This window comes from Phoca vitulina, unplaced genomic scaffold (assembly GCF_004348235.1).
Source record: "Phoca vitulina isolate PV1807 unplaced genomic scaffold, GSC_HSeal_1.0 scaffold25, whole genome shotgun sequence".
NCBI classification, from domain to species: Eukaryota; Metazoa; Chordata; class Mammalia; order Carnivora; family Phocidae; genus Phoca; species Phoca vitulina.
In genome coordinates this window covers 10,645,887-10,657,387 of record NW_022589728.1, presented here as the reverse complement: position 1 = coordinate 10,657,387, position 11,501 = coordinate 10,645,887, and positions in this window count along the sequence as shown.

The window sequence follows — 11,501 nt, the reverse complement described above, 5'->3', positions numbered from 1 at the left end:
AATTTATCTGCTATTGGGGAAGGATTGCCAGAGAAAATACAGGACTCTCAAATAGAACAGTTGGGACATTTACTTTGAAATTATTCCTTGTTTATCTAAAATTCAAATTTATCCAGGCTTCTCCTACTGTTATTTGCCAAATCTGGCTATCTTAAGTTAGGGACTTACCCCTCTCCCTGCATCAACAATAACACTAGTATGCTAAATTGGCAAAATAAGGAGGTTTGAGAGAGAAATCCCTGTTGTGCCCTGATGAAAGATGTAGGAAAGACAAAACCGTCTGTGTCTTCTTCTTCATCCTTTGATGTAGAAAGTTCTTATGCCAACCGAGTTCCAGAAAACATTGGCTTTTGCTTGCTCTATGTTCCTTCCCTGCTCTGATATGTCAGAATTTCTCTCTGCTAATCATTCTCCCTTTAACGAAATAATCTATCCATTTTGGATGCCCGAGAAACTTGCACAGCTTTGTCAAACAGTGAAAGGTTTCAAAAAGTGTGAGATTGTCATTTGCTTTTCTTAGCAGAACAATAACAGCCATTCTGTCTTCCATAATACATGTGTAAATTTGCATTTATATATAAAGTAGTATATATATTTATATTTATGTATTCATATATCCTTTACTCAAAATTATGCTTTCAATATAAATTAGGAAAATGTTCATCTTGGGGCATACATTTACTCAGCAGCTACTATATGGCCAGCATTGGTGAGGTTTGGGGCTTGAAATTAACATAGGCACATTGCCTGCCATCATAGAATTTATAGTCTCCTGGAGTGGGGTCGGACAATTTACAAACTTTAATGTGTGATTAATAAGATGATGGAGGAGTCCAAGATGTTTTTGGTTCAAAAGCCATTTGGACCTTCCATATGATTAAGATACATTTTTCAAGGATTTATTCTGACTAGGAGTTAATGAGCTTTTAAACATTTGTCCTTTGTGCCTCTAGGAAGAATTCTCTAATACAGGGCAGCAGGAATTCGAAGTACAAGATATCATACAGTCATACAGAGGTCCTATCTGGGTGCTTTTTGTTTGAACTGAAAACTATCTATTAGATTATTAATAAAATTATTATTTTTTTAAAGATTTTATTTATTTATTTGTCAGAGAGAGAGAGAGCATAAGCCGGGGGAGTGGCAAGCAGAGGGAGAAGCAGGTTCCCTGGTGAGCAGAGAGCCCGATGTGAGACTCTATCCGAGGACCCTGGGATCATGACCTGAGCTGAAGGCATATGCTTAATCGATTGAGCCACCCAGGTGTCCCTATTAATAAAATTATTTTAGGAATTAAGACAAATATAGTGGCAAATTACTTTCTTCTTTGTAATTTAGCAAAAGGAAAACAAAGCCAGAAATGAAAATTCAGTTAAGATTTTGAAGAAAGCAATTTTGTTAACAACCCCTAGTTAAGCTATGGGGCTCCAATGGTGAAGCGTGTGTATCCATGTGTGTCTTAGTGGGATAAAGAGCTGCTTGAAAATTATAGGATGCTCATGATATTTAGCTCATGGTACTGCTTCGTAGGCTTGATCTTGCATGCGGACGGTCCTCCATCACAACACAGTGATCCCTTACAGTGGAGAAGGAAGTAAGATTAAGGAAATGGTATCTTTGCACTAGAGTTAAGTAAAATATATCTGTAACCAAAGTTCTGAATCGCGTTTGGTATATTCATGAGAAATTCGTTGGGAGTCCAGCTCACATTAGCATGTATAACTCTGAATCAATCTATCCAAGAATCCCTTTTCTTTTAATCAATAAAACAAGAGTTTGCCTGTGATTGCTGAAAGACTGAGTCACATTACTGAGTATACCTCCAATAGCTCCCTCCTCGTTGATCTGCTGGAAAGAAACCAGAGGTCTGTGCGACTCACCATATTCAGAAATGTGGAATGAAGGCTGTAGCTCAGTTTTCATGTGACCTTGTTAGGCTGAAACTATTTTAGCTCCTTTCCAATTATTATAAAGAGTTATGTTATCATTACTGTACTAGAACCTTATAAAATGTGAAAATACCATTATAATAACAAAATGGATTTCTTTATTCCTTTTCCTAAACACACCATTCCAACAACAGAGCAATATTATCTATGTGTGGCAGCTTTTAACTGCAAAAGTTGAGGAAGATCTGATTAACTGGAAAAAATGTTTTGGTATCTCTTACCTGAAAACTAGTAAAATCCTTTGATACACACATGCACGTGGGCACATGTGCACGCACACACATACACATGGTTTAATTAAAAAATGCTCATTACAGGAGATCACATTCTGCAGCGATGAAAAAGAGCTTATTTCTGAGTGTAAATATTAGAAAATATCCCATGAGGGCAGGCAGTTTTTGTCCATTTTGATCACTGCTAATACCCCAGCATGTAGAACAGTGACTAGCCTGTAAAAGGCACTCAATAAATACTTGTTGAAAGAAAATAAAAAATGTACTTGAGAAAAGGAAATGGAGGGTAAGTGGTCTTTCCTTCCTTCCCACCCTTTTTCTCTTTTTCATCTGTGTATTCGATAAGTATTAATTGAGTGACTATAGGAATTCAAATCCTAGCTCTAGGGATGTAACAGTGAAGTAGACAAAGATCATCTCTGGCTTCTAGAACACCAACTAGTTTAAATCACTTTTTTTTTAAAAAAGATTTTATTTATTTATTTGAGAGAGAGAGAGAGAGAGAGTGGGGAGGCACAGAGGGGGAGGGAGAGGGAGAAAGAATCTGAAGCAGACTCCACACTGAGCGTGGAGCCCAATGGGGGGCTCGATCCCACGACCCCAAGATCATGACCCTGAGATGATGACCTGAGCCGAAACCAAGAGTCAGACACTTAATTGACTGAGCCACCCAGGTGCCCCATAAATCACTTTGTTTATTAGATGGTTACGTGTCTACAAGATTTAAGTGTCTGGCATGTTGGAGATAAGAAGATTGAGGGCACATACATATGTCCCAGCACATGAGTAGAGTGTCCGCTTTAAGCACTATTCAATGGGCACTGGCAGCAACCACTGTGTGGAAAAGAACCAGGGAAATATGTAAGATTATCCAGGATTATTAATTAAATATAATTTGCTGCAATCAGTGAACAAAAGAGTGTTTTCATAGTTGCAAAGATATTATAATAACTTCATCACATGGAACTTTTAATGCTTCCCAATGGAATTCATTGTCCTTAACTCTTAATTGTTTCCTTGTTGTATTCAAGTCAGTTCTCATTTTGACCTCAATGCATCTGTCAAATCTCCTTTTCATCTCCTCAAATTATAGGCCCTGTATCCCCAGAAGGTTCTATTAATTGTTCCCTGAAAATACTTTGCTAAATCTGCTTAAGTTTTATTGTGTAACAATTGTATGCAAAAGAATATATATAACATATGTATGTCTGTTTTGAAGTATAGCAATAAAACGAACATTATGATTCTCCTTCTCTCCCCAAACTTTGGGCCAGGGCATTACCACTGTGTCCACCTGTGTGATGTTTTCTCATTCTTGCTTCTCAAGCTTTGGCTCATGTCCTCTGCCCCTGCCTGGAATGCCTCCTGTGCTCCTCCACGTCCCTTCAAAACCTTGGTTAGGTCCTACCTCCTGCATTACGCTTTTCTTCACCGCAGCCCATAATTTCCCTTTTCCTGATTCTCACGGCCCCCATGAGGTCATAGTGATCATTGGGGCATTTCAGTAATGCTGTCTTTGTCATACAGTGCCTCCTCTGTGCTTTGCCTGTCAACTTGATGGCAAGAAAACCACGGGTAAGGACATCCCCCGTGACGTCCTTACATTGCACTTAATAGATGCTTAAGAGTTGCCACTATCCGAGAAAATTCTGTTGTCAAGATGACGATGAAGTGGATAGAACAATGAACAGGATCTCAAAACCTGTGTTTAATTCTGGATCTCTGATTCCTACTAGATGTGACCTTGGGCAGTGTAATTAATTTCTTTGATAATTTCTTAATTATACACACACACACGCACACATCATTTCATAGGGTTGTTGTGAAAATTAAAAAAAGATGTCTGAAAATCCTGCAGGTATGTGCATATGTATATATGTATGGATACATATGTATGTATGAGTGTGTGTGTGTGTGTGTGTGTGTGTGTGTGTGTGGTTTTTAATGCTTGCTTATCTTAGGTGATATACCCAAGGAAGTCAAATATATTATTACTTAGCAGTATATTCAAGATTTTATTAGCAACATAGAGAAATACTTGCTGTGACATATGGAATGGCCTTGAGCTCCTGGGCTCAAACGTATAATTTTTGAAATATAAATTAGATCTCATATTCCCTTAATCACCTTGGGGTGCTAGGGATCTCCATTTCAGTTTAATTGAACCACATAATTTAAATAATTAATAAGTTGAGCAAACTGAATAGGAGGCCTGGTTCAGACGGATGCAGTTTTCAATCAGGCAACCAAAAACAACAGGGACAGAATTTTAAGGAAACATTGAGATTAAGCACCAATTACGAGAAACACCATCTAAAGATAGATGACTTCCACACATTACATTTATTATACAGAATGTCATTGCATTAAAAAATAAAATTTATTTTAAAACATCTGAAACAGAGAGTGTGTTTACCTACCCACAAGTAATCCCTAATATCATTCAACAATTTTCATTTACATTTCAGAATCTTTGAGCTGAAACGGACTATAGATTCTTACTCATTGCATCAGTTTTCAGATGAGGAAATCGAGACCCAGACAGTTTCTGTCATTGATCTGATTAGTGTTGGATCTCAGCTCTCCTAAATCTGAGCCCTGGGTCCTTTTCATAAGATTCTGCTGCCTTAAATTATTATTTTTTTTAGTATAGTGATTTTCAGGTTTTTTGAAGTCATAGGCTCTCTTTTGCAGATAACCAATGTGTGAAGCAACTAAAATGAACTTGCTGTACTGGGTGAGGTTCCACAAGTTAGAGCTTCTCACACCCTCTTCTCCTGCAGCTCGTGGCAACCAAGACACTTCCACGTAACCCACGAAACCATGTAACCACTTAACTTTCATAACCACGTAAAAGCTGTAATCTTTCTTTTAATAGTAGCAGATATGTATGCATATATTTAAGGACATATTGAAGTTCAGGGTTAATGGATAAAGATAATTTTTTTTTCAATATCTGGGTAAATTTGGTCACTTAGGAACATGAAAATTATTGACTGAAAACTAGATACAGCGAATCTGGCCTTGTATGCCCTTTCTCCGTACATTTATATCAGCGCAACTCTCTTGTAATTTAAACACTTCTAATGTTGGATTCTTGGGAGTTATGGCAAATTGGGTCCACATTAACAATATTTTCAAAGAGCAACTGAAACTTTGAAGGAGTATCTACAGTAACCAACAGGCTGGAGGGCTTATTTAATCTTTATTATATATTGCTACCATGCCCTGGCCACAAAATAAATTGTAGCATTTTTATGCAGTTGAAAGGGCAGCATTTACTTGTGGCTTGACAGAGCCATTTCTTGATGGGCTGCGCCTCTGTGTTATCAGGTCAGCTCCATCTTTTTTGTATCTGAAGCTACTGGGAGTTGGAAGTCAACAAAATAAGTTACACACTCTCAGGGTGGACCAGCTATGCATAAAGATCTAGTCATTACAGTTCTCTGAGTTGAAGACTTGTACCCAGGTGCCGGGTAAAATGACAGAAGAAAGACAGTGTTACGAGAAGACAATGTTGCTATGTTTCTCCTTTTATGTCTCTTTCAAATCTTTCTTCTGTTAAATAATCTAATCTTTACTTGGGATTCTATATCATGTTAACTGACAGCTTTATGCTGTAATGCAGGAAAAACTAAAAACAACACTAGGCCATTTTAGAGGACAGAGGATGAAAATTACTCACACAATATATGGTTTTCAATTTACTTTTTCAATTTCAGAAAGCAGCGAGGATTCATGTTTTTATTCCTTCATTAAAAAAACATTTACTGAGTACCAAGGATGTACCATCTACTGAACTAAGCCTTGGGGGTTTAAAGATATATTTAGTGTGAGCCTATGGTAGAGAGGAGGAAGCACGCATAATTAAAATACTTGCAATTTATCACAACTGGGGCTGTTGCAGAACAGAAAGGACTTCCGGAACCTCAGCGTGGTCTTGGGAAGAGAGATAGTTTCAGAAAGAAGCTGATGTTTGAATAGGGTCCTTAAATGTGAGAAAGACTTGGCTATAACCAAAGCCATGGTCAACATTCAAGGCTGGGAAGGAAGTAGTGTGCTGAGAGCTTGCAAAGTCCTCTAGGAGCAGCATTGTGACTTGATAAAGGGGTTGAGGACACCTCCTAGGTGAATAGAAGCCGCGCGCATACCGACGTGTTTGGGATTACAGAGTCAGGATCTAGATGTAGGTCTAGGGGGTGGAATAAATGGCCTGATATAATAAAAGTTATTGGAAGCAACGCAAGTGTCCGTCAATGGATGAATGGGTAAACAAAATGTGGCATATACATACAGTGGACTATTCTTCAGCCTTAAAAAGGAAGGAAATTCTAATCCATGTCTTTTTTTTAAGATTTTGTTTATTTATTTGACAGAGAGAGAGAGAGCGAGCACAAGTAGGCAGAGCAGTAGGCAGAGGGAGAGGGAGAAGAAGACTTCCCGCTGAGCAGAGAGTCTGATGCTGGGCTCGATCCCAGGACCCTGGGATTATGACATGAGCTGAAGGCAGACACTTAACCGACTGAGTCACCCAGGTGCCACAATTTTAATCCATGTTATAGCATGGATCAACCATGAGGACATTATGTTAAGAGAAATAGGCCCATCACAGAAGGACAAATATTGTATGATTCCACTTATATGAGGTACTTAGAGTAGTTAAATTCATACACAAAAGGTAGAATGGTGGTTTTAAGGAGCTGGTGGGAGCAGGTAGTGGGTAGCTGTTAAAGGGTACAGAGCTTCAGTTGGGAAAGATGAATAGGTTCTGGAGAAAGATGATGGTGATGGTAGTACAATATGAATGTACTTAATGCCACTAAACACAACACTTAAAAATAGCTAAGATGGTCAGTTTTATGTTATCTATATTTTACCATATTAAAAAATTACTTTGACCATTAAAACAAACTAAATTCCTCACAGAGGTTAACTAGACATCAGCACATGTGAGATTTACTCTGGGGGTTTAGCTGACTGCAGGTTCAGTATGATGGTGATTAGATTGCCAGAAACAAGACAATTGTACATAAAGTTTCCTTTGTAGGCTAATTCTAGACAGTGATAGAGAGACTATTTCTGCTGTGTCCTACATCATGAAATCATGTCTCGTGTATTGTATTCAGTTTGGAATCTTATATTTTAAGAAGGATTTCAGGAATGGGAGGGTTTTTTCAGTTTTTAGCTTTTAGTTTTAATTTTATTTTTAAGAGAAGAGCAACAACGATTGGAAAACCGTGACACTTTGGGAAGAGTTGAAGAACAAATACCATTTAGGCTAGAAAATGGAAGCTTGGGAAGTTATGTGATTGTTTTAGAAAATATATAGCATTCATTCATTCACTTTGCAAGCATTTCTTTTTTTTAAGATCTATTTATTTATTTTATTTTATTTTTTTAAAGATTTTATTTATTTATTTGAGAGAGAGAATGAGAGATAGCATGAGAGGGAAGAGGGTCAGAGGGAGAAGCAGACCCCCTGCTGAGCAGGGAGCCGCCCGATGCGGGACTCCATCCCGGGACTCCAGGATCATGACCTGAGCCGAAGGCAGTCGCTTAACCAACTGAGCCACCCAGGCGCCCATAAGATCTATTTATTTATTTTAGAGAGAGAGAGCACAAGTGGGGGAAGGGACACAGGGAGAAGGAGAGAGATAATTTCAAGTAGACTCCATGCTGAGCACAGGGTCTGATGCAGGGCTTGATCTCATGACCCTGAGATCACAACCTCAGCTGAAACCAAAAGTCAGAGGCTTAACCGACTGAGCCACCCAGGCACCCATCTACAAGGATTTCTTAAGCTTCTAACTTAAGCCAGGCACTGGGCTATGAGTTCAAGATTGAATGGGGAGTAAGATACATATTTTGTCATGAGGATGTCAAATTCTAGTGGAGAGGTGGTGACAGATACACAGGAATGAGCATGAGCTTGGAAACTGCTTCTGAAAGATGTGAAGATGATACTGGTGCTCAGACCAGGGAGGCCAGCTCCAGAATAAGAAGGAGAGGGAGGGAGAAGCTGTCCTTCCTGGGCTTTAAGTAGGAATTTGCCAGCGGAAGAAGGCAATTTCAGAACAAAGGATGATGATACTTGAGTGGCCTGGAGAAGGAAGAGAATTTAGGAAGAAGGAAGAGGAGTGCAGGCCATGACGCTAGAAAGCAAAGTGGGTTGAAGCCTGAGAGCTCCAAGGAACTGGACTGAAGCGCTGAAGCAAACAATGACCTGATGAGCTTCATCATTGCAAAAACACCAGGGAAGGGCAGAGGCTCTGCAGAATCAGGGGAGTGTGAATCCTTGCCTCTTACAGGGGAGAATATGAGTGTACAACAAAAGGTGGGGCAAGACCAACCAGTGTACACATAGGCAGGAAGATTGTGGTTATGCAGAAGACAGAGTTTCCTAGGGACGAGTTGTCTGAAAAATAGGGTAAATGCAACATGTAAGTTTGCTATTATTAGTGATGTTCAAGCAGAGATAGAAGAGTTCCTATGTGTTCTAGATGGAATTAGTAATGGTGGAGAGCATGGGTCTCAGCCTTGACAACATAGTTGCTGAGCCCCACCCCAGGACAATTAGAATCTCTGGAATAGAGCCATGGTATGTACAATTTTTAAAAAGACTCAGTTGTTTTTGTAATGTATGTAATTACTGAGTCACTATGTTGTACACCTGAAACTAATATAATATTGCATGTCAACTATACTTCAATAAAAAAAAATGCCAGGTCGATTTTAATTTGGAGGCAGGGTTGAAACACAAATCGGTAAACTACGAGTTTCATTTCTCCCTTTCAGCAATGATATAGTTAGAATACAATAACCAAATATGTTTTTTGTAAGAAAAATATCATGCTAGCTTGTTTACAGTATACATTTAATAGCTTCTGATCCTAATGTGTGGGTTTGGGAGGACAGATGTCGATGGATATGCAACATCTTGTGGAAAAGATCCCCAAAAGTTGAACCTCTCTAGCCAGTGAGCTCTGCACAGTGACTGAGTTGTGTTTCCTCCACTTGCTTTGTCTAGAGCTCCCCTTTCTGCTTTAGAAAACATGGAATGGCTTAAGAAGTTTGGATATTTTACTTGTGGGATAAAGTTTTAAAATTTAGCCCATTTTCCACCAAGATGCAAAGAAATTTCAAATCCTTTGCTCTATCGTATCACTTCAAACATCCTTTCTGACCCTGAACTTGTCTGTCTACCGTTGAGTCTTTTGTTCAAACATGAAGTCAACAGTGTAATAGGTCCTACTAAAATAAATGACTATTGATCATTTCCTGTTATGTCATCCTCTAACTCTGCTAGAATAGAGTGCTTTTATTCTTGTTCTATTTGATCTTTTTCTTTTATTTGAAAAAATAACAAAACAAACAGAAAGTCTTTTGAACTTTTGAAAGAAGGCATAGAAAAATAGAATCCTACTATGAGAAACCCAGCCAAACATTGATACAATTCATTCATCTGTCAGATATTTGTTGAGCACCAAGTAAATGCCAGGCTGAGCATTTCATGGGTGAACAAGTCCTAAGATCCTACTCTCACAGGACTTCGCTTTAAGTGGGGAGCTCCCCAGAAACAGCATCTGAAGTAAGGACTATGAGGAAATGCTGAATGTGTAGCTGGTGAAGACATTTCAAAACAAATATCATCTACAGGGACATAAGTAATAAAACTACAAAATAAACCCATATTTTCAGTTAGTCCTACAGATAATTAAAAAGGGGAATATGCTAGGGAATGGAGTGGGGACAACCTGAGTGGGGTTGGTCAGGACAGACTTCAAATCCAAGTATGCTTGTCATGAATTTTCCCCAAATAGGAAGAAGTAATTCCCTTTGCTCTGGTGGGTGAGTTGGTCCTGGGTGGATGCATTCATACCAGTGCACAGAACCAGCTTCCTTGGGAGAGGATGAGGCTGTTCCAACATTCTTTCTTTGCCTTGGGAGGAAGCCCGCAGGAACTCTGGACTTGTTCTCACACTGTTCCTCCACAGTTAGGGCTCCTGTGCCTGCATCCCACGGCACGTTTCTCACCTTTTCCTATGGTTGTTCAGAGATGCTTTGTGATTTTCCAGCCCTCATTTTTATTTTGAACATGCTCTATCTAGATAGAAGGTTACGTTTATTTTCCCTGTGTTCCAAGAATTTTATAGGGACATAATTTTTATTGGTGTAAAGTCATCTTAACTGTAGGCTGGAAACAATCATAATGTTTCTGTCAAACATTTTAGGATTGTGCTAGACTTCTGGCTTTCTTGCTTTAGCACACCAGGTTCTGACGTGTGGCACTGATTGGTGTTTGATATGAGACACCTGTCAAACCTGTCTATAACAGTAATTTTCAACCTCCAGGAATATGTCAGAATGTTCAGTCTCTGTTTCAGCCCTGTGTGTTATAAGCCACTCTGCTCCTATGGCCTAGAGTTGGTACATGACTTAAATGTGCACTGTCTTCTTCACAATGGCCACCATATATGCGTGTACGCGCGCACACACACACACACACACACTCTCTCTCTCTCTCTCTCTCACGTAGGTCATAGTCCATATGTGGAATGGTTTGCTTGACCTGTCTGTGCTTTTGTTCCCAGACATCTCAGGGCTCCTTCCATCCCAACCCTTTGCCTTTTTCCTCATTGTAGTTTGTACTTGTTCTTATCCCTGATGCTTGAAGTCCCTCCCTCCCATCTGACTGTGTCTCACACTCACCCCCTTATTTCAGCACCTCCTGGCTGCCAAGGAAAATCACTCTCCTCTGGCAGAGATGGTGGGGGGCTATACTGGATAAGGCTTCAGGAAATAAAACGACATAAGCAAAAGTGTATGTTTCCCTGATTTTAAAGACAATATCCATACAATTTCCAAATTTATAAAAGACAGATGAGGGGATTATTCTTCTTCAAAAGCAATTTCACTTACAAAAGAATTTATCATAAAATACTCATGTAATTTAAACACAATTTGATTAATTAGACTAACTTACACGAAACTTTTCAGCAATATACTCTATACATTTCTATTATATCTTTTAAAAATCATCATCATCATTATTTAGGTTGAGTGGTGAATGAAGTCTGCTTTAACATATATAGTGTGGTTAAATCTGTATTACACTAAATAGAATGCTTGGCTATTTTTTATTGTAGAGTAAATGAATTTTCTGTTCTCTCATCTAAAGTGGAAGATTCTGGGTTGAAGTGGAAGAAGTGAAGTATCCAGTAGTTTAGAGAGTTTGGGGATAATTAATTAGAATAAACTGTCTTTTGGGATAAAAAAATGATCCCCAATCAAAAGGGCATATTCTTTGAGTTTCAAAGAG